Raw genomic sequence first — 25,000 nt, forward strand, 5'->3', positions numbered from 1 at the left:
TATATATATATATATATATATATATATATATATATATATATATATATATATATATATATATATATATATATATATATATATATATATATATATATATATATATATATATATATATATATATATATATATATATATATATATATATATATATATATATAATGGCTGACATAAATTAAACACTTTTCTAAAAAATAATGATGATTAAACTGCAGGGCCTATATGAGCACCAAATACTTTATCGTCAAGGGCAACAGTTCTGTTATAATATACCTGAGACTCAAAATTAATGAATAACTAGAAGTAAGTAGCGATAGGTTATGTGTCATACATGTATCATTCTCATCTTCAGCATGTCTCTCTTCTTTCCTTCCATTCCTTCCACTGATAGATGTTTAAGAATCTTCCTGTTGAAGATAGATTCAAAAACTTTAGATAAGCAGGAAATTAAAGCAATAGTACGGTAGTTTAAGGGATTAGAGCGGTCACCCTTTTTAGGAACAGGTTGAATGTAGGCAAACTTCCAGCAAGAAGGAAAGGTAGATGTTGACAGACAGACCTGAAAGAGTTTGACTAGGCAAGGTGCAAGCACGGAGGCACAGTTTTGGAGAACAATAGGAGGGACCCCATCAGGTCCATAAGCCTTCCGAGGGTTTAGGCCAGCGAGGGCATGGAAAACATCATTACGAAAAATTTTAATACGTGGCTTGAAGTAGTATATATATATATATATATATATATATATATATATATATATATATATATATATATATATATATATATATATATATATATATATATATATATATATATATATATAATGAAGGTCACTGGAAACAGGATGTACATAAACGGAAATAAATAGTTAAAGTGGTTGGATGAGAGATATATGAATATATGAATATAACGAGGGTGTGACTTTTGAAGTCAAAGCCAGAAGATAAAAAAAAAAAAATAAATAAATAAATAAGTTTTAAAAATGGGGGCATAAGAGCAGCTTGCCATTGCACAAATTAACACGCTATCCAGTTTGGGCTTGTAAGTGGAATAAAGGAAAGTAGGAGAGAATAGAGAAACGTTTGCTGTCAGTAGCTTCTATGAAAACAAGATTTTTGATGCTCCATAGAGTGAAAATGAAATCTAATAGCACAAATGGGTTCGAAACCTGGCGAAGGACCGAGGTTAAACAAGGAATTCATTCTCTAACACTCCTCAAACGCAAAAATTAAAGTCCTACATTAGGAGGCATTCTCCTATCTCCGGATCATTAAAGGAATCCTGACACACACACACACACACACACACACACACACACACACACACACACACACACACACACACACACACACACACACACACACACATATATGTTCACTCAGGTATGCGAATGTTTTTTATTTATATTTAATATTAACATGCATAGAAATCATAATGAAGTAAAGGAAGAGATACCCATATATTTGCGAGGGATATTGCTGAGTTTTCCAGGTATCTGCGAGGTGGATTTTTGCATGATGTTGAGTTAGGCACACTTGTCTCGAACCAGTATCTGAATAGACCAGACTCCATCAGTGACATCGCCCTGTATAAGAAAAACAACAGAGTGATAGGGCAGTTAAATCTAACTTTAGACAAAAATCTAATTAAAACAAAAAAAAAAAAAAAGCACACTGAGATGCCGGTTCCTGAATAGGGTCCAATGAGGTAGGCGAGAATTGAGGGGTAAGTGTCTTGAAACCTCACTGTTGAAGGAGTTCAAGTCATAGGAAGAGGAAATACGGAAGCAGGCAAGGAGTTAAAGAGTTTACCAAAGAAAAGGATGAATGATTGAGAGTACTGGTTAACTCTTGTATTAGAGAAGTGGACAAAATAAGGGTGAGAAAATAAGAAACTCTTGTAGAGACAGGAAGGAGCGGAGGCTACCTTGATCGACAGCCTTTTACCCGTGCTTGGTGACCAAGCAGCCGATAGCAGGCGGCCAGGACAAACCCTTATGGGGGGACGACAGGGTAGTGGGCAGAGCCAGCACTACTCACACCTACTGTCTTCAACGGCACAGGTGATGCGAAACCTACCTGCCGAGGTCGCCCCCAACAGGATTCCAGCTGAGGACGCCACCCACAGACCAGGTGGTTGGCTACCTACTTTACTAGGCCGGCCGCAGCACGAAACATCGGTTCGCAGACGTACGCCTTCTGCTAGAGCACCCTTGATCCTAAGAACGAACACAGAGGCTCTATGACCGCCCCTCGGACCCGAGGGGGACTGGTACCGCATCCGCACCGTGTACCCCATTATCAAAGCTATGAACCCGCTGGTCTTCAGGCAGGAGTAGTAAATACCTTCCAACCGGCGGACCGTCATCCCGGAAGCGCCAGAGTGACTACCGATGTCGAGGGTAAGTGGGTTTGGCCCATCGGCAAACCCCGACGACCCCCACCCCAACGGGATAGAGGACCCGAAGGAGCAGAAGGACTCCGGATCAGTGAAGCTCTTCTGGGCTCCGAAGCCTGGCGGAACTCCATTACTCTATGAACATCTGATAAGGGAGGATGGAATATTGTCCAACTCCCCGGCTCACATTCATCTCGTGAGGAAACACTTTAGCAGTAGGCCCAATCCTGCCTCGGCAGGCTTGTTTCTACGTTACCAGCGGGCGCCACGAGGAGGCACACTTTCCCAGTAACTAAGTCTCAAGGAGGGTTTTCACGTCAATCAGGGAGTCACGGCATGACACAATCCCGGGCCCTCCAGAAGTCATAGTTACTCCCGCAAGATCAGAAGGGTAATTACCATGAAAATAGCGGTAGAAGATAGCTAAACATGCAACATTGCGGTGATGAGAAAGAGGCTGAAACTAGTCAGTTAAAGGATAGGAGTTAATGAGACAAAAAGCATTTAATTTCGCCCTATCTAAAAGAGCGATATGAGTGGAACCCTTCCTCCCCCCCCCTCAGTCGTATGAAATCATAGTCCATACACAAATGGATAAAGCCCTTATACGGAATTAGCAGGGGTGAGAAAAACCGGCGAAGACGTCTCAGAAGGAAAACTTCAAAGAAGCTGTTTTAGCTAGAGATGAGATGTGAAGTTTCCAGTCTAGTTTAGTTCAGTGTAGAAAAAAAGGGTAGCTGAGTGTCATTGAAGAAGAAAGGATAGTTTTTTTTTTTTTTTATGTAAGAAGGACACTGGCCAAAGGCAACAAAAATCAATAAAAAAATGCCCACTAAAATGCCAGTCCCGTAAAAGGCTCAAGGCAGTGGTCAAAAATTGGTGGATAAGTGTCTTGTAACCTCCCTCTTGAAGGAATTCAAGTCATAGGAAGGTGGAAATACAGAAGCAGGCAGTGAGTTCCAGAGTTTACCAGAGAAAGGGATGAATGATTGAGAACACTGGTTAACTCTTGCGTTAGAGAGGTGGACAGAATAGGGGTGAGAGAAAGAAGAAAGTCTTGTGCAGCGAGGCCGCGGAAGGAGGGGAGGCATGCAGTTAGCAAGATCAGAAGAGCAGTTAGCATGAAAATAGCGGTAGAAGACAGCTAGATATGCAACATTGCGGCGGTGAGAGAGAGGCTGAAGACAGTCAGTTAGAGGAGAGGAGTTGATGAGACAAAAAGCTTTTGATTCCACCCTGTCTAGAAGAGCAGTATGAGTGGAACCCCCCCAGACATGTGAAGCATACTCCATACATGGACGGATAAGGCCCTTGTACAGAGTTAGCAGCTGGGGGGGTGAGAAAAACTGGCGGAGACGTCTCAGAACACCTAACTTCATAGAGGCTGTTTTAGCTAGAGATGAGATGTGAAGTTTCCATTTCAGATTATAAGTAAAGGACAGACCGAGGATGTTCAGTGTAGAAGAGGGGGACAGTTGAGTGTCATTGAAGAAGAGGGGATAGTTGTCTGGAAGGTTGTGTCGAGTTGATAGATGGAGGAATTGAGTTTTTGAGGCATTGAACAATACCAAGTTTGCTCTGCCCCAATCAGAAATTTTAGAAAGATCAGAAGTCAGGCGTTCTGTGGCTTCCCTGCGTGTTATGTTTACCTCCTGAAGGGTTGGACGTATATGAAAAGACGTGGAAAAGTGCAGGGTGGTATCATCAGCGTAGGAGTGGATAGGACAAGAAGTTTGGTTTAGGAGATCATTAATGAATAATAAGAAGAGAGTTGGTGACAGGACAGAACCCTGAGGAACACCACTGTTAATAGATTTAGGAGAAGAACAGTGACCGTCTACCACAGCAGCAATAGAACGGTCAGAAAGGAAACTTGAGATCAAGTTACAGAGAGAAGGATAGAAACCATAGGAGGGTAGTTTGGAAATCAAAGCTTTGTGCCAGACTCTATCAAAAGCTTTTGATATGTCCAAGGCAACAGCAAAAGTTTCACCAAAATCTCTAAAAGAGGATGACCAAGACTCAGTACGGAAAGCCAGAAGATCACCAGTAGAGCGGCCTTGACGGAACCCATACTGGCGATCAGATAGAAGGTTATGAAGTGATAGATGTTTAAGAATCTTCCTGTTGAGGATAGACTCAAAAACTTTAGATAGGCAGGAAATTAAAGCAATAGGACGGTAGTTTGAGGGATTAGAACGGTCACCCTTTTTAGGAACAGGTTGAATGTAGGCAAACGTCCAACAAGAAGGAAAGTTAGATGTTGACAGACAGAGCTGAAAGAGTTTGACTAGGCAAGGTGCAAGCACGGAGGCACAGTTTCGGAAAACAATAGGAGGGACCCCATCAGGTCCATAAGCCTTCCGAGGGTTTAGGCCAGCGAGGGCATGGAAAACATAATTGCGAAGAATTTTAATACATGGCATGAAGTAGTCAGAGGGTGGAGGAGAGGGAGGAACAAGCCCAGAATCGTCCAAGGTAGAGTTTTGAGCAAAGGTTTGAGCAAAGAGTTCAGCTTTAGAAATAGATGTGATAGCAGTGGTGCCATCTGGTTGAAGTAGAGGAGGGAAAGAAGAAGAAGCAAAGTTATTGGAGATATTTTTGGCTAGATGCCAGAAATCACGAGGGGAGTTAGATCTTGAAAGGTTTTGACATTTTCTGTTAATGAAGGAGTTTTTGGCTAGTTGGAGAACAGACTTGGCATGGTTCTGGGCAGAAATATAAAGTGCATGAGATTCTGGTGATGGAAGGCTTAAGTACCTTTTGTGGGCCACCTCTCTATCATGTATAGCACGAGAAAAAGCTGTGTTAAACCAAGGTTTAGAAGGTTTAGGACGAGAAAAAGAGTGAGGAATGTATGCCTCCATGCCAGACACTATCACCTCTGTTATGCGCTCAGCACACAAAGACTGGTCTTTGACACGGAAGCAGTAGTCATTCCAAGGAAAATCAGCAAAATACCTCCTCAGGTCCCCCCAACTGGCAGAGGCAAAACGCCAGAGGCACCTTCGCTTAGGGGGATCCTGAGGAGGGATTGGAGTGATAGGACAAGATAAAGATATGAGATTGTGATCGTAGGAGCCCAACGGAGAAGAAAGGGTGACAGCATAAGCAGAAGGATTAGAGGTCAAGAAAAGGTCAAGAATGTTGGGCGTATCTCCAAGACGGTCAGGAATTCGAGTAGGGTGATGCACCAATTGCTCTAGGTCATGGAGGATAGCAAAGTTGTAGGCTAGTTCACCAAGATGGTCAGTGAAGGGAGAGGAAAGCCAAAGCTGGTGGTGAACATTGAAATCTCCAAGAATGGAGATCTCTGCAAAAGGGAAGAGGGTCAGAATGTGCTCCACTTTGGAAGTTAAGTAGTCAAAGAATTTCTTATAGTCAGAGGAGTTAGGAGAGAGGTATACAGCACAGATAAATTTAGTATGATTGTGACTCTGTAGTCGTAGCCAGATGGTGGAAAACTCGGAAGATTCAAGAGCGTGGGCACGAGAGCAGGTTAAGTCATTGCGCACATAAACACAGCATCCAGCTTTGGATCGAAAATGAGGATAGAAAAAGTAGGAGGAAACAGAAAAGGGGCTATTGTCAGTTGCCTCAGACACCTGAGTTTCAGTGAGGAAAAGAAGATGAGATTTAGAAGAGGAGAGGTGGTGTTCTACAGAGTGAAAATTAGATCTTAGACCGCGAATGTTGCAGAAGTTAATGAAGAAAAAGTTGAGGGGGGTGTCAAGACACTTAGGGTCGTCGACAGAAAGGCAGTCCGACCTGGGGACATTTATGGTCCCCTCCCCAGATGGGGACTCCGAGGCTGGTGTAGGAGTCGCCATGATGATTTTAAAATTTTTGAGTGAAGGGTGTGTGTGTTATTAGGTGCTTGTAGTTTTGTGTGGAGGAAGAGAGTTGTCTTTAGAGGGAAGGCTGTGACTGCCCCCTTGTGTTGTGAGACACAAAGGGAAACGTTCAGTGAGGTCACAGCTGGGTTTAATGATAAGTTCACAGCACTCCCTGAACAGTGCTTTAGACCTCACTGGGAGTAATTATCGTTTCGGCAGGTGTCTACTGCCTCCTCCTAGGAAGTCTAGAAGGTGTCGCATTAAGAGATCAAGTCATTGAGTTATTGAGGCTCTGAACAATACCAAGTTTGCTCTGGCCTAGTAAAAAATTTTACAGACATCAAAGGTCAGGCGTTCTTTGTCTTGCCTGCATGAACTATTTAGTTCCTGAAGGGTTAGACGTCTGTGGAAAGACATGAAAAAATGCAGGGTGGTATCATCAGCGTAGGAGTGGATAGGAAAAGAAGTATGGTTTAAAGGATCATTGATGAATAATAGGAAGAGAGTGGACGACAGGACAGAACCTTGAGGAACACAACTCTTAATAGATTTAGGAGAAGAGTAGTGACCTTCTGCCAAATGTTTAAGAATCTGTTGAAGAAAGATTAAAAATCTCTAGATAGGCAGGAAATTCAGGCAATAGAACGGTAGTTTGAGGGATTAGAACAGTCACCCTATTTAGGAACAGCCTGAATGTAGGCAAGAAGGAAAATTGTAAGTTCACAGAAAGAGTTGAAGGAGTCTGACTAGGCAAAGTGTAAGCACAGAGGTGCAGTTTCGAAGAACAATAGCAGGGACCTAATCAGGTACATAAGCCTTTTGAGTGTTTAAGCCAGCAAGTGGATGGAAAACATAATTGAGAAAAATTTTATTAGGTAGCACGAAGTAATAAAAGGCTGGAGGAGAGGGAGGAACAAACTCTGAATCATCCAAGGTAGGTTTTTTTTTTTTTTTTTAGCAAGGTTTGAGCAAAGGGTTCAGCTTTAGAAATATATGTGATATCAGTGGTGCCATCTGGTTGAAATAAAAGGAGGGGAAGTTGAAGAAGAAATGTTATTGGAGATGTTTTCGGCTAGATGCCAGAAGTCACGATGGGAGTTAGATCTTGAAAGATTTTGATATTTTCTATTAATGAAGATTTTAGCTATTTGGAGAACAGACTTGGCATGGTTCCGGGCAGAAATATAAAGTGCACGAGATTCTGGTGTTGGGACGCTTAAGTATCTTTTGTGGGTCACCTCTCTATCATGTATAACACGAGAACAGGCTGTGTTAAGCTGAGGTTTGAAAGGTTTAGGTCGAGAAAAAAAGTGAATAATGTACGCCTCCATGCCAGACATCATTATCTCTTTTATGCACTCGGCACACAAAGACACAGAGATTGTGATCGCAGGAGCCCAACGGAGAAGAGAGGGTAACGGCGTAAGCAGGATTAGAGGTTAGGAAAAGATCAAGAATGTTAGGAGTATATCCAAGACGATCATGAATATGAGTAGGGTATTGCACCAATTCCTCTAGGTCGTGGAGGACAGCAAAGTTAAAGGCTTGTTCACAAGCATAGTCAATGAAGGGAGAGGAAAGGCAAAGCTGGTGGTGAACGTTCAAGTCTTCAAGAATGGAGATCTCCTCAAAATGGAAGAGCGTCAGAATGCGATCCACTTTGGAAGTTGAGTAGTCAAAGAATTTCTTATGTTCAGAGGAGTTAGGTGAGAGGTATACAGCACATATAAATTTAATTTGAGATTAGTATTAGTAGCCAGATGATGGAAAACTCAAAAGATTCAAGAGCGTGGGCACAAGAGTAGGTTAACATCCATCTTTGGACTTAAAATAAGGTAGAGAAAGTAGGAGGGAATAGAAAAGGGGCTACTGTTAGTTGCCTCAGATACCTTTGTTTCAGTAAGGAAAAGAATATGAGCTTTAATAGAGGAGAGGTGGAGTTATACAGATTGAAAATTATATCTAAGACCGCGAACGTTGCACAAGTTAATGAAGAATAAGTAAAGGGGTGATGTCAAGACGCTTGGGGTCGATACCACAAGAGCATTCCTACCTGGGGACATTTGTGGTTTCCTCCCTAGATGGGAACCCGAGGCTGGTGTAGAAGTCGCCGTGATAATTATGAATTTTGTGTGAAGGGTGTGTGTGTAATTAGGTGCTTGTAGTTTTGTGTGAAGGGAGAGAGTTGTCTTTAAAATGCAGCCTGTACCTGTCCCCTTGTATTGTGAGACACAAAGGGAAACGTTAAGGGATGTCACACCTGGGTTTAATGATAAGTTCACAGCACCCCCTTATCCAGTGTTTTAGACCTCACTGAGAGTAATTATCATTTCGGGAGATGCTTACTGCCTCCTCCTTACCTTAATATGTGTGCCATGCTATACTTTATTGAAATAAAAAAAAAAGCCTCCGTGGATTTAGATATAATGCATTATTACCAACTATATACATGGATCTTAGCCGTCCTTGCATTAATAATGGATGAGCTGCATGTAGAAGGGAGGGATTAATTTTCTACAGATTTATTAAATAGATTAAAATGAAAGTTTTTTTTGGTCTTTCCATGAATTTTCCTTCTTTAAGTAACTGTGGACGGCTGTCATAAGGTGGACAGGTGGTAGACGAGATATATGATTCATGCCGGTTGTTGAGGTAGAAAAAAGGAAAACTACAATGCTGGGTTTCTCTCTCTCTCTCTCTCTCTCTCTCTCTCTCTCTCTCTCTCTCTCTCTCTCTCTCTCTCTCTCTCTCTCTCTCTCTCTCTCTCTCTCTCTCTCTCTCTCTCTCTCTGTTATCAACTTGAAGATTTTATACTTTTATACCAGATTGTTTTACGTTTTACGATTGCTTTACGACTTTTTCCGTAATTTTTTTCGTATTTTACTTTTTGCTTTACTCTTAATCTCAATAAATTCAAATACATTTATACCTACAGATTTACTTAAGGTTGGACATCTTATCATGTTTCATTACTGACATATAATTTTTATTTTGTTTTTTTCTTTTTTATATGACTCAATCTTTTTTTTTTTTATGCAAATTTACATCATATGTGTTTACAGAGTTGTTGTACATATACTTTACATATTTAATACAACAAATTAGGCCAAAGAAGTCACTGTTAATCCCTTCTATCTGAAAGCCTCTCTCTGTCTTGTCTGTGGCACCACACATTCACTGCAGTCTTGAACTGCTGCCTGGTCCAGCCCTCAACACTTGGCTGCACGGTAACAATCGCGTTCCACCAGCCGATGTATGTGTTTAGAAACTGTCTTTGCTGGTGCCACGTTCTGCACCTGGGCTGGAGCAGCTCCACAGGGGCGAGTATGACAGCTCTGGTGGTGACTTCGGCATGTCGGGCAGGCTGCCTGTAGCTGTGGCACCCGTTGCTGTTGCACCTTGAACATGACGGTGAGGCCCGCCACGTCCCGCCGGTGCTGGAGGGTGTGCAATGCAGGCCGAAGGCCGAGCTCACTGTTCCTGATGAGCCTTGGCGCTCAGTCCTGCACCTTGTCCAGGAGAACGAAGTGCCTATTGGCCGTGCCGTCCCAAGCCAGGCACGCATACTCCAAGGAGGAGTGGACCTGCGCCTTGTAAAGCAACTCCAGTCCCTTGGCATCGAGATGGTAGGGGATTCTTCTCAGGGATGCCAGCTTCCCCTAGGCCTCTCTGGCTCTCTCTGGCTCACTCATGGACGTGGGTCCATGAAGGTCAACTTACGGTCATAAGTGACCCCCCGTACCTACACCTCAACCCGCGGCGTCAGTGTCTCCCCGCTGAAGGTGAGGCGCGGGGTTCTACTCGTCCTACTGATAGTGAGCTGCTGGGTTTTGTGAGCGGCAAACTTTACTTGCCACTTTTTCCCGAGCTGCAATGCGGTTCAGTGTGGCGTTGATGTCGTGGTTGGCTGCAGTTCCCTCCTCCAGTCCTATAGTTGTAAGATAGTGTTATGTCATCTACAAACGCCTTCGCGGTAGAAATGAGGTGCATCAGATCATTGACATGCACATTCCATAGCAAAGGTTCGAGGCAGCTCCCTTGAGGAACACCTGCCCTTATGGGCTTTGGCTTTGTTTCCAGCCCATTGATGATTACTTTGAGATGTCTGTCTCTCAAATAATTCTCAAGGAGTTGGAGGAGTGCGTCCACGTCTACAGCGCGGAACTTTGTGATGAGGGCTGCATGGTACACTTTATCGAACTCCCCTCGATATCAAGAGCCACGACGGCTGTGGTCTTCTCTTGGTCCAGGGCCCCACTCCACTCCGCCGAGAGGAGCAGGTGTAGGTCTGCCGCCGACTTCCCCTGCCTGATCCCAAACTGTCTGTTGCTTAGAAGGTGGTGCCTCTCGAGGTGCCGCGTGACTCTCGAGGCCACAACTATTTCCAGCACTTTGCTCAGCACAGGCAACAGGGACACGGGTCTGTAGTTTTTTGCTTCTATCTTTGCATTTTTCTTCTGCAGTGGCACCACACTACTCCCCTTCCACATTTCAGGTCATGTGGCGGTGCCGAGGCAGTAGTTAAAGAGTGAAGCGAGGGGGTGTGCTAGCTCCTCAGCACACTGTCGTAGTACGCGGAGACTAATGTCCTGTGGCGCCACCGCTTTTTTCTTGTCCAAGCTTGCGAGTATCTCTTTCACTTCCTCTTCACTTGTGTTCACTGTCACTAGTGTTTCTTTCAGAATTTAAGGGAGTAGCGGAGATGGTCTTTCAAGGTCGGGGATGCACATCTTTTCAGTGAAGTGGTTGGCCAGGAGGTTCGCCTTGTCACGAGTAGTGTTTGGAATGCTGTCATCTGCCCGATGGAGTGCAGTGATGGAAGTGCCCCGCGACTCACCCTGCTGGCCCTTGACAAGGCTCCACCACTGTTTACAACCAACCTGGCCTTCTCTTAGCTTACTCTTAAGGTTAGCTTTCCACTGCTCCACTGCCCATGCTTGAGAGTATGCATGTGCTCTGTTGTCTCTCGGTGCATTAACCTGTTGCTGCCAGTAGGGTGTCTCATAATAGCACGCCAGGCTCGGTACTTGGCATCAGAGGCAGCGCGGCCTTGGTTTTGTGGTCCGAGTGCGGCATCCAGCGGGCCTGCAGGGCGTGGAGCAGCTGGGTGAGACGTCTCACCTGCTGGTTAGCATTGCCACGCAACAAGTCTTCCCAGTCCATAATCCTCAAGAGGGCATGGAGGGGATCCCAGTCGGCGGCCTCCCACCTCCAGAGGGTGCGGGTGAAGCTCTCCTCTCGTGGTGTCCTAAACTGTATCCTGGTGAGGACAGCCACGTGGTCTGAGCTGCCCACAAAGTCGAGTGGAGAACACTGTACTGTGTGGGGAGGGAAGTCTGTCACTACTGGGTCCAGGGATGACCCAGACCTGTGCATGGAGATGACAAATTTGTGCAAATCGTGCACAACCAGTAGGGAGTTAAAAGCGTCTCTCACCGCGTGCTGGTTCAGGTCGCCAATCACTACCACACTGTCAGACTGACTGGCCGTTATGAAAGTGTCCAAGTTTTCTGACAGGTAGTCTAGCAACACTGTTCGCTGCGATGGAAGCCGATAGCAGCCCACACACAGTAGACCTTTCCCGTTACTGTCAGTTATTTTTAATGGCAGTAGCTCAAGTTCTCCGGCCACGGGCGTAGCACCTGAGCACTGACCGTCTCTTTGTAGCAGAAGGCCACGCCTCCGCCTTGTGTAGAGCAGTCTTTCCTTATCCAGGCCGAATAATCTTTTACTCGGGCGTAATTACCTGGCACCTTGGAATCGAGAAAGGTCTCACGCACAAACATTAAATCTACATTATTCTTAGTGATAACATTGCGAGTGAGCTCCCCCAACGTTCGTATGGAAGCCTCTCACGTTGGCCGACACTACTGGTTATTACTATACTTCATTTCATTTATATTAGGTAGGGACTTTTTCATGCTTTATATAGTTGTTTATAATCTTCATATGTGATAATGTATGCAAAGAGAATAACCATTGCAAAACGGAATAGAGGTTTGGGGTCTGATTCCGATTCTGATTCTCTCTCTCTCTCTCTCTCTCTCTCTCTCTCTCTCTCTCTCTCTCTCTCTCTCTCTCTCTCTCTCTCTCTCTCTCTCTCTCTCTCTCTCTCTCTCTCTCTCTCTCTCTCTCTCTCTCTCTCTCTCTCTCTCTCTCTCTCTCTCTCTCTCTCTCTCTCTCTCTGTTTAACCAATATATTTGCAAAGTGCACATTATTATAAAAGTTTAATTTAAAGTCTCTTGTTGTCACCAGTACCTCTTTTAAAAGTCTCCACAGGACTACATTTCACAACACGAGGAAAAAACGAAGAAAGCTAAGGCCAATTATGAATTAAAGGTAGCCAGCCAGGCGAAGACGGACCCCAAGGGATTTTATCAGGTATACAGGACGAAGAATAAGGATACTGTAGGTCCATTAAAGGCAGCAGATGGGGGAGCTGGTTAGTTCTGGGGAGAAGATTAGTAAACTTCTGAATGATTATTTTTTTAACTGTCTTCACCCAGGAAAACATGCAGGATATGCCAGATAGTGAACAGATGTTTAGAGCAGATGAGAATGAGAAGCTGACAGATATTTCCATAACTAGGGATATAGTGGAACAGGAGATAGATAGGCAAAAAAAGTTCAAGTCACCAGGACCTGATGAAATATATCCCAGAGTACTTAAGGAATGTAAAGAGATTATTAGTGAGCCGTTAGTTTCTGTCTTTAGGAAATCACTGGAGTCGGGTGAGGTACCAGGTGTGTGGAGGCAGGCTAATGTAGTACCCATCTTTAAGAAAGGAGATAAAACTTTAGCGTCTAATTATAGACCTGTCAGCTTAACTTAAGTTGTAGGTAAAATGTTAGAGTCAATAATAGCGAGGAACATTAGGGAACATTTAGACAAACATAACTTGATAAATCAGTCACAGCATGGCTTCACGAAGGGGAAGTCTTGCCTGACAAACTTGTTAAGTTTTTACAGTAAGGTGTACGAGGCAGTAGATAATGGTGATAGTTATGATATCTTATATCTGGACTTTAGTAAAGCATTTGACAAGGTACCCCATCAAAGGCTCCTGAGAAAGGTTAGGGCATACGGGATAGATGGGAGGGTGTTAGGCTGGATAGGGTCATGGCTTGGTAACAGGCGACAGAGAGTGGTGATAAACGGCTCGAAATCCGAGTGGGGTCATGTAATTAGTGGGGTGCCACAGGGATCAGTATTAGGGCCATTGTTATTTCTAATATATATCAATGACTTGGATAGTGGAATTAGTAGTGATGTTAGTAAATTTGCGGATGACACAAAGATAGGTAGATTAATTAGGTCAGAATCGGATTCCATTGCCGTGCAGGCAGACTTAGATAGAATGAATGAATGGATGGATAGATGGCAAATGCAATTTAATATCAATAAATGCAAAGTACTTAGCGTAGGTAGAGGAAACCCACACAATAGGCACACATTAAACAACCAAACTCTGATAGGTACAGGGTACGAGAAAGATTTAGGAGTTATAGTTAGCTCTGAACTCCGTCTAGGGAAACAATGCATAGAAGCCAGAAACAAGGCAAATAGGGTACTAGGATTCATTTTTAGGAGTGTTAAAAGTAGAAGGCCGGAAGTAATATTAAAGTTATACTTGGCGCTGGTCAGACCTCATCTAGACTACGCTGTGCAGTTCTGGTCCCCACATTACAGGAAAGATATAGGTCTATTAGAATCAGTACAGAGGAGAATGACTGAAAAGATACAGGGGATGAGGAGTATTCCTTACGAGGCGAGGTTGAAGCTGTTAAATTTACATTCTCTAGAGAGACGTAGGTTAAGAGGGGACCTGATAGAAGTCTTTAAGTTGTATAAGGGTTATAACAAGGGAGATGTAAGCAAAATTCTTAGGATCAGCAACCAGGCTAGAACAAGAAATAACGGGTTCAAGCTTGAAAAATTTTGGTTTAGGAAGGAGATAGGAAAAAATTGGTTCTCAAATAGAGTGGTAGATGAGTGGAACGGACTCAGTAATCATGTAGCTAGTGCTAGGACACTAGAGAGCTTTAAGAGAAGATTAGACAAGTTTATGGATGGGGATAACAGATGGAAATAGGTAGGTGTGTTTCATGCAGGGACTGCTACGTGTAAACCTGGTCGCTTCTTGCAGCTTCCCTTATTTCTTATGTTCCTATGTTCTTATGTAACACAAGCGGTGCAGGGAACGCGTCCCTCCAGACATTTGCGGTCCTTTTGCCTGATGTGTGGGCAGTTAGTCACACTAGACGTGGCCTCCGTGAAGTAGTTCCACAGCCGCGCTGCTCTAGCTTCGAAGGTTAGCTGCTATTTTGAAAAGTGAGAGTGAGGCACCAACACCTGCTGGCTTTCCCACCCTGCTTGCCTCGTTATCCTCCGGGCTGGATGCGGCATCAGGCACAGGCGAGTGAGGTTACGGGTGCGCAGCACCTGAACCTTGTGACACACCGCCAAGGCTGACACGTCCTGCCGGTGCTCCAAAGACATGATGCTGGCTGTGATGGCACCGTACTCCATACAAAGGACGAATTTGTGCCATGTAGAGAGTGATGATGCCTTGCATGTCCAGACTACCAGTCACCCTATTGAAGGCTGACACACGCTGAGAGGTCTGGGGGGGCTACAGACGTGATATGAGTGTCATAGCGCAACTGCCATGGTGACTCCCTGAATCTTGTTGTGATCCTGGAGAAGCATCTGCTCGCCCTCAAACCACAGCTGTCTTTCCATGGTCTCTGAGGCGGCAGGGGACCGTGAGATGATCATCGCCTGTGTCTTGTCCGGCGCGAAGGTGACTTGCCAAAATTTCCTCCAGTCCTCTGCTGCCTTCAGCTATCAGTTAATGTTGGCCACGGAGCACTGTCTGCCCTGTCGGCATTATGAAAAGGAGATTTTGCCGTCGTCGGAGTAAGCCTTGACTGCAGGAAGATGGCGCAGCAGGCCGTTTATGTTTAAACGTAAGGTGTGAGATACGAGTTCCTCCTTCTACATCGCCATGTACTCCTGTCGCTCTTTGTCAACCTCCTCATTGTAGGTTGGTGTGTCGTCGTCATCCACAGAAGAGGCTGGATGGGCGAGGGGGGAGGGCAGGGGTGTCTGGTGTGTCCTCGATTTAGTCTACGTTTTCATATAGCACTGTTATGTCTATATCGGCCTCCTCATGCAGCTGCAGGGTTTCGTCACATGTATATACATCTCTGTCACCCAGGCAAATAATGTGGCACTCGTTGCGACATCCTACCTCACCATTACAACAGACGTAAATTTTTTTATTTTATTTTACTTTTTTTTTTTTTTGAGGCTGACAAGCCACATGCAGCACACCACTTTTGTTGCTTGTATCCTGGGTGGACAATACTTACAATTTTTTGGTGTGCTGCCCTGATGGAAGTATAGTACTACCACTAACCAGAGGCGGTGAGTGGCTGTGGTGGGGGTAGGAGAGAGAGACCAAAAATCCGGCAGGGGGAGGGGACTGGAGTGAGGATTATTTCTCCCAGGGGAAATCTGGCCAGGTGGTATGTGAGTGAGGTCAGAGGTTCGTACGGCTCTCTCTCTCTCTCTCTCTCTCTCTCTCTCTCTCTCTCTCTCTCTCTCTCTCTCTCTCTCTCTCTCTCTCTCTCTCTCTCTCTTTATATATATATATATATATATATATATATATATATATATATATATATATATATATATATATATATATATATATATATATATATATATATATATATATATATATATATATATATATATATATATATATATATATGTATGTATATTTTTTTATTTTAGCTATTCATTTATATAGGAGGAAAACCGGCCGAGGGTAATAAATAAATCCAATAAAAGAAAGAGCCAACTTAGATGCCAATCCCCGAACAGAATCCGAAGCGGTAGTAAAAAAAAAATAAATGAAACTTCCTTCTTGAAGGAATTCAAGTCATAGGAAGGTGGAAATACAGTAGCAGGTAAGAAGTTCAATACTTTAACTGAGAATTGTAGGAATGACTGAGAATACTGGTAAACTCTTGCATTAGACAGGTGGACAGAGTAGGAGTGAGAGAAAGAAGAAAATTTTGTGCAGTGAGGCCGCGTTAGGAGGGGAGGCATGCAGTTACCATTAAAATAGAGGTAGAAAGTAGCAAGAGATACAACATTGCGGCGATGAGAAAGAGGACGAAGACAGTCAGTTATAGGAGAGGAGCTGATAAGATGAAAAGTTTTTTATTCCACCCTGTCTTTTTAAAAAAAGCAGTATTAGTTGAACACCCCCACACATGTGAAGCATTCTCCACACATGGATGGATAAGGCCCTTGTACATAATTAGCATCTGGGAGTGGGGAGAGAAAACTGGCGGAGACGTCTCAGAACACAAAACTTCATAGAAGCTGTTTTAGCTAGAGATGAGATGTGAAATTTCCAGTTTAGATTATGAAATGAACAGACCGATGATATTAAGTGTAGAAGAGGGATACAGGTGAGTGTCATCGAAGAAGAGCTCTTGTGATAGTTGTCTGGAAGGTTGTGTCGAGTTGATAGATGAAAGAATTGAGTTTTTGAGGCACTGAACAGTACCAAGTTTGCTCTGCCACAATCAAATTTTTTTTGGAGAAATCAGAAGACAGGCGTTATGTGGCTTTCCTTCGTGAACTGCTTTCTTCCTGAAGGGTTGAACGTCTATGAAAAGACGTGGAAAAGTGCAGGGTGTTATTATCAGAGTAAGAATGAATAGGACAAGAACTTTGGTATAAAGATCATTAATGAATAATAAGAAGAGAGTGAGTGACAGGACAGAACCCTGAAGAACACCACTGTTAATAGAGTTAGGAGAACAGTGCTGTCTACCAGAGCAGCAATAAAACGGACATAAAGGAAACTTGAGATCAAGTTATAGAGAGAAGGATATAATCCGTATGCGGGTAGTTTGGAAATCAAAGCTTTGTGCCAGACTCTATCAAAATCTTTTGATATGTCTAAGGCAACAGCAAACGTTTAACCAAAATCTCTATAAGAGGATGACCAAGACTCAGTAATGGAAGCCAGATCACCAGTAGAGTGGCCTTGAAGGAACCCATACTGGCGATCAGAGAAAAGGTTGTGAAGCGATAGATGTTTAAGAATCTTCCAGTTGAAGACAGATTCAAACACTTTAGATTGGCAGGAAATTAAATAAAAAAGTCGGTAGTTTGAGGGATTACAATGGTGACCCTTTTTTAGGAACAGGCTAAATGTAGGCAAATTTCCTGCAAGAAGGAAACCTAGATGCTGACAGACAAAGTTGAAAGAGTTTTACTAGGCATTCAGGCGTAAGTTCGGAGAACAATAGAGGGAACCCTGTCTGGTCGATTAGCCTTCCGAGGGTTTAGGCAAGCGAGGGCATGGAAAACATCACTGCGAGGAATTTTAATAGGTAGCATGTAATAGTGAGAGGGTGGAGGAAAGGGACTAACAAACCCTGAATCGCCCAAGGTGGAGTTTTTAGCAAAGGTTTGAAGAAAGAGTTGAGCTTTTAGAGATAGATGTGATGGCAGTGGTGCCATCTGGTTGAAATAAAGGAGGGAAAGAAGAAGCAAACTTACTGGGGATATTTTTAACTAGATGCCAGAAGTCACGAGGGGAGTTAGATCTTGAAAGATTTTGACACCTTTTGATAATGAAGGAGTTTTTAACTAGTTGGAGAACAGACTTGGTATGATTCCGGTCAGAAATATAAAGCACATAAGATTCTGGTGATGGAAGCCTCAAGTATGTTTTGTGGGCCATGTCTATATCATGTATAGCACGAGAACAGGCTGTATTAAACCAAGGTTTGGAAGATTTAGATCGAGAAAAAGAGTGAATGATACACTATCCCCTATTTTATGCGCTCGGCACACAGCACGGCACGGAAGCAGTAGTCATTCCAAGGAAAATCAGCAAAATACCTCCTCAAGTCCCCCCAACTCGCAGAGGCAAAACGCCAGAGGCACCTCCCCTCAGGGGGATCCTGATGAGGGATTGAAGTGACAGGAAAATATACATATATGAGATTGTGATCGGAAGAACCCAACAAAGAAGAGAGGATAACAACATAATCAGAAGGATTAAAGGTTATAAAAAGGTCAAGAATATTGCAAGTACCTCTTAGACGGTCAGGAATACGAGTAGGGTATTGTACCAAAATCTCTAGGTCGTGGAGGATAATAAAGTTAAAGGCTAGTTCATCAGGATGGTCAGTGAAGGGAAAGGAAAGCCAAAGCTGGTGGTGAACACTGAAGTCTCCAAGAATGGAGATCTCCGCAGAAAGTGAAGAGAGTCAAAATGTGCTCCATTTTAGAAGTTAAGTATTAAGTAATTTTTTTTTTAGGCAGAGGAGTTATGTGGGAGGTATACAACACAGATAAATTTAGTGTGAGAGGCTTACTGTCATGGCTTACTGTCAGTGTCGTTAGACACCTTTGTCTTAGTGAGGAAATGAAGATGAGCTTTAATAAAAGAGAAATGTTGTCCCACAGATTGAAACTTAGATCTAAGACCGCGAATGTCGCAGGAGTTAATGAAGAAAAAGTTGAGGGGTGGTGTCAAGACGCTTAGGTTCAGTACCAGGAGAGTAGTCCTACCTTGGGGCATTTATGGTCCCCTCCTCAGATAGGGACTCCGAGGCTGGTGTAGAAGTCCCCATAATAATTTTTGAATTTTCAGTTAAGTGTGTGTGTGTAGTTACTTGTTTATAGTTTTATGTGAAGAAACAGAGTTGTCTTGAGAGGGCAGGCTGTGACTGCCCCCTTGTGTTATGAGACACATAGGTCACAGCTGTGCTTAATGAAAAGTTTACAAAACCTCCTGATCCAGTGTTTCCCTGGGAATAATTATCGTTTCAGCAGGGGCCTGTTGCCTCCTTCTGACAAAATAGGACAAATGGAACGCCCAGTTCTGCTCGCGAATGAGTGACTTGATGCGGGGCCCCATCTACAGGGTATCGGATGGGTGCACTGTAACACATTTATCAAGTAGGTAGCGGTGGAAGACTTTAGTGGTTGTGATGTAGTTATGCCATTTTGTTTGGACTTCCTGCACCTCCAACACCTCGGCCCATGGGTGTTGCGTCACCCTTTGTCCAAACTCCTTCATGTCTGAGTCAGACGAGAGAGAGAGAGAGAGAGAGAGAGAGAGAGAGAGAGAGAGAGAGAGAGAGAGAGAGAGAGAGAGAGAGAGAGAGAGAGAGAGAGAGAGAGAGAGAGAGAGAGAGAGAGAGAGAGAGAGAGAGAGTAAAGAAATGGGATCATTAGGGAGATTAAGGTAAAATACTCGTACACCAGCTTAAGCTTGCAGTGGTACTTTGTGTGGCTTACAAAACCAAAGCTCACCCTTTCCCTGCACCTGACACCTTCCTTCTAATCTCACGACTGGGGAGATTAACGGTCACTTTACCGTTATCTATCAAACCTTCCCTTCCCCCTCCACACCAGTTGCCTTCCAGTCTATTTTCCACTCCTTCCTTACTCCTCACAGTCCTGGTGGTGTATACACTACAGAGTCACTCTCATACTAAATTTATCTGTGCTGTATACCTCTCACCTAACTCCTCTGACTATAAGAAATTCTTTGACTACCTAGCTTTCAAAGTGGAAAACATTCTCACCCTCTTCCCTTTTGCAGAGATCTCCATTCTTGGAGACTTCAATGTTCACCACCAGCTTTGGCTTTCTTCTCCCTTCACTGACCATGATGGTGAACTACCCTACAACTTTGCTATCCTCCATGACCTAGAGCAATTGGTGCAACACCCTACTCATATTCCTGACCGTCTTGGAAATACGCCCAACATTCTTGACCTTTTCCTGACCTCTAATCCTTCTGCTTATGCTGTCACCCTTTCTCCTCCGTTAGGCTCCTCCGATCACAATCTCATATCTTTATCTTGTCCTATCACTCCAATCCCTCCTTAGGATCCCCTAAGCGAAGGTGCCTCTGGCGTTTTGCCTCTGCTAGTTGGGGGGACCTGAGGAGGTATTTTGCTGATTTTCCTTGGAATAACTACTGCTTCCCTGCCAGAGACCCGTCTTTGTGTGCTTAGCGCATAACAGAGGTGATAGTGTCTGGCATGAAGGCATACATTCCTCACTCTTTTTCTCGTCCTAAACCTTCTAAACTTTGGTTTAACACAGCTTGTTCTCGTGCTATACATGATAGAGAGGTGGCCCACAAAAGGTACTTAAGCCTTCCATCATCAGAATCTCATGCACTTTATATTTCTGCCCGGAACCATGCCAAGTCTGTTCTCCAACTAGCCAAAAACTCCTTCATTAACAGAAAATGTCAAAACCTTTTAAGATCTAACTCCCCTCGTGATTTCTGGCATCTAGCTAAAAATATCTCCAATAACTTTGCTTCTTACTCTTTCCCTTCTCTATTTCAACCAGATGGCACCACTGCTTTCAAATCTATTTCTAAAGCTGAACTGTTTGCTCAAACCTTTGCTAAAAACTCTACCTTGGACGATTCTTGGCTTGTTCCTCCCTCCACCCTCTGACTACTTCATGCCACCTATTAAAATTCCTCGCAATGATGTTTTCCATGCCCTCGCTGGCCTAAACACCCTCGGTGTTCTCCGAAACTGTGCCTTCGTGCTTGCACCTTGCCTAGTCAAACTCTTTCAGCTCTGTCTGTCAACATCTACCTTTCCTACTTGTTGGAAGTTTGCCTACATTCAACCTGTTCCTAAAAAGGGTGACCGTTCTAATCCCTCAAACTACCGTCCTATTGCTTTAATTTCCTGCCTATCTAAAGTTTTAGAATCTATCCTCAACAGGAAGATTCTTAAACATCTATCACTTCACAACCTTCTATCTGATCGCCAGTATGGGTTCCGTCAAGGCCGCTCCACTGGTGATCTTCTGGCTTTCCTTACTGAGTCTTGGTCATCCTCTTTTAGAGATTTTGGTGAAACTTTTGCTGTTGCCTTGGACATATCAAAAGCTTTTGATAGAGTCTGGCACAAAGCTTTGATTTCCAAACTACCCTCCTACAGCTTCTATCCTTCTCTCTGTAACTTCATCTCAAGTTTCCTTTCTGACCGTTCTATTGCTGCTTTGGTAGACGGTCACTGTTCTTCTCCTAAATCTATTAACAGTGGTGCTCCTCAGTGTTCTGTTCTGCCACCCACTCTCTTCTTATTATTCATTAATGATCTTCTAAACCAAACTTCTTGTCCTATCCACTCCTACGCTGATGATACCACCCTGCACTTTTCCACGTCTTTTCATAGACGTCCAACCCTTCAGGAGGTAAATATATCACGCAGGCAAGCCACAGAACGCCTGACTTCTGATCTTTCTAAAATTTATGATTGGGGCAGAGCAAACTTGTTATTGTTCAATGCCTCAGAAACTCAATTCCTCCATCTATCAACTTGACACAACCTTCCAGACAACTATTCCCTCTTCTTCAATGACACTCAACTGTACCTGTCTTCTACACTTAACATCCTCGGTCTGTCCTTTACTTATAATCTGAACTGGAAACTACACATCTCATCTCTAGCTAAAACAGCTTCTATGAAGTTAGGTGTTCTGAGACGTCTCCGCCAGTTTTTCTCACCCCCCAGTTGTTGACTCTGTACAAGGGCCTTATCCGTCCATGTATGAAGTATGCTTCACATGTCTGGGGAGGGTTCCACTCATACTGCTCTTCTAGACAGGGTGGATCAAAAACTTTTCGTCTCATCAACTCCTCTCCTGTAACTGACTGTCTTCAGCCTCTCTCTCATCGCCGCAATGTTGCATATCTAGCTGTTTTCTACCGCTATTTTTATGCTAACTGCTCTTATGATCTTGCTAAGTACATGCCTCCCCTCCTTCCGCGGCCTCGCTGCACAAGACTTTTTTCTTTCTCTCACCCCTATTCTGTCCACCTCTCTAACGCAAGAGCTAACCAGTATTCTCAATTATTCATCCCTTTCTCTGGTAAACTCTGGAACTTCCTGCCTGCTTCTGTATTTCCACCTTCCTATGACTTGAATTCCTTTAAGAGGGAGGTTTCAAGACACTTTATCCATCAATTTTTTGACCACTGCTTTGACCCTTTTATGGGACTGGCATTTTAGTGGGCTTTTTTTTTTCTTAGATTTTTGTTGCCCTTGGCTAGTATCCTTCCTACATGAAAAAAAAAAAAAAAATACCTATTGACCTCTTCATTAGAATTTACATGAAATTTGCTACCAAACGTGCTATAACCCTATATTACATCTTTATTGCCTCCCACTCTCAACACTCCTGTCGGTGGACTGAAAAACATTTTATTCAATCCCCCATCTCCAAAACTCCCAATTCACAGTAACTGAGTGTTCTTAGGACAATTCCATGTTGTAGTGGGTTTACACGAAAATTAGTAACTCCATTGAAAACAGTTTGAAACATTAAATCTACATCCACCTTTCACTAGCATATCAACCTCCTGGAATTCATCTACAGCTACCTGCACAAATGAAACCCCCCTCTAACTGTTGATTTTGTAGATTTCAAGAAAACTTTTGATCTTGTAGACCATTCTACTGTAATATACAAGACTATCAGTATGGGTCTCTCTTTCAGTCTGATAACGTGGCTTGCTGACGTCTTCATGGGAAGGCTGTAGACCGTCTGTTATCAGGGCTCCGTCTGGACTTTCTAGCGGCTGACATGTGAGGTCTCTCAGGGCACCTAGATGGGTTCAGTGTGCTTTCTTGTGGTTATCAGTGATGCTTTCACCCACACACCCATTGCTGGAAATATGTAGACAACTGCACCGTGGATATCCTGGTCAACACAAAGAACCCCGAGTAATCAACACTGCAAGTAACTCTGGAGCAGCTACAAGCGTGGAGCAGCGAGAACAGAATGACCATCAACCACAGCATAAATGTGGTTATCATCTCTATTCCTCCTCACCGGCAGAGCTCCTTTCCCACCTTTCGGTGCCCCTCACTAGGTAGTCAATTCGGCCAAGCTTCTCGGTGCCACGTTGGATGAACGACCAACTAATCTGGAAGCACCATGTCTCCACCACAGTAGGGTCAGCTTCATGACGAGTTGAGGAAAGTGTACCTCACCTTCATCCTCCCCAAATTCACATAAGCCTCCTTAGCGTGGTCGCCTTCCAAGACCCTCATTCAACGGCGGCAGCTAGGGTATTTGCAGAAGAGGGATTTCAGGGTCATTCTTGGCCCTACTCCGCTTTTATGGATTTTCTTTCTGTACACCATCCAACAATGACGTCACTACCGTGTCCATTGGATCGACTGTAGTGGGAACCGGGCTCCGTTTCTGCTTCCGCTTGAACGGACGCCGTCTAGCGGAAGAAATTAACCAAGTTTAACTTTGTACAGAGACGGGCAGTGTTGCACTTACTGATATTTTTAATGTTCTAGGTATAATACTCGTACTTATGTGAATGAAAAATAAAAATGTTATTGAATTACAGCTTTGCAATGTAATAAGGTTATATTGTAAATTAAACATTTTTTACACTTCGTGGAAAAAAAAAGGAGTTACTGGGGTCACAACGTGAGGTACGTCAACACTACAAAGCAAGTAAACACAAGCACAAGGATGGAATGGACAAGTTTCAGCCCAACACTGCAGAAACGCAACAGTCTATGCTATGGTAATGACAGTGTATTAATAACTGACAACCAATCAACCGGAAAATACTAATATAGCCTCCCTCTCCATCACACCGAGCATTGATACAGCAGACACTACTGGCCCCATCATCTCTTGTAAGATTCACAAGCGTGTAGTTTCTTATATTTCGTTACTGTGCAATAAATGGTACTCTTCTCCTCATCACTGGCCTCTCTTTGTGAGCAACAGCTGTGAGCAACAAGATGGCAAGAAGTATACAAATTCCTTGTCGAGGAGGTCTCATCTCCGCACGGCCATGATTACAAACCTAGATACCGAGACGAAAGCCAGATCCTCTGTTTAGTACGGACTACTTTTTGTGTCGTCATTGTTGGAATGTGAACAGAGACGGAATCCGTAAGAACGCACAAGTGTGAACCAGGCCTTACACGGGCTACAACGACGTACTGAAGACCCAGGTTGTCCACCAGGCACGTGAAAAACACACAAGTTTAGGAAAGGCCTGCTGCACCACCGACGCCTGCGTTGCATGCTACCGCCAGACGCGCTGAGCCCGGTGCGTGTCACTCAACGCGACAACCTAACAACGCCTTTTTAGGTGCGGTGAACGGACCGATACCACCTCACTGAAGTTCCCACCACGGTACAAGACATTAACGATCAGCCATTACCTAATTTAACCACAGTCGTAGTGTTAAGCTCTCCCTAACCTACTGTACATATTCAGTGTAACAACTACCAGGTCAATAAATCGCATATTATTATTTATTACACACACACACACACACACACACACACACACACACTGCCTAGCTTTCACAGCGATCAAACGTACCACTTTATACTCCGCGCCAAGTGATTAATACCAACTATGGACCTCTACCTTGTCAAAATGTTATTCGAAGCTCAAGAACGGACTTTTCGTACAACAATGGAGTTAATGGTCGATCAACTCAAGGGAAGGATTCAGATAGTAGGAAGTACCATGACCGACGTCATCAAGAGCCTGGAATTCTTTCAGAGTGAAGTACTAGGCCTAAAATACGATTTGAAGAAGCTTCGAAAATCTGACAATGATAAACAAGCAGTGATAGATAGCCTGAAATAAAATAAAAAAATAAATAAAAAAATCACTGAACTGGAATAATCCCAGAACTA

General features: G+C 43.6%; 1 long non-coding RNA gene across 1 annotated transcript in view; it reads right to left on the bottom strand.

The window, feature by feature from the left end:
• Positions 1 to 1,427: 1,427 nt before the first annotated feature.
• The window catches only part of LOC135109607 (uncharacterized), a 56,915-nt gene continuing 33,342 nt past the window's right edge, over positions 1,428 to 25,000 (bottom strand). The window contains exon 4 of the long non-coding RNA XR_010272824.1: positions 1,428 to 1,579. This is a non-coding gene — a long non-coding RNA (uncharacterized LOC135109607). The remainder of the gene's footprint in view (positions 1,580 to 25,000) is intronic.

The sequence above is a fragment of the Scylla paramamosain genome, chromosome 19 (assembly GCF_035594125.1).
Source record: "Scylla paramamosain isolate STU-SP2022 chromosome 19, ASM3559412v1, whole genome shotgun sequence".
In the NCBI taxonomy this organism is placed as follows: domain Eukaryota; kingdom Metazoa; phylum Arthropoda; class Malacostraca; order Decapoda; family Portunidae; genus Scylla; species Scylla paramamosain.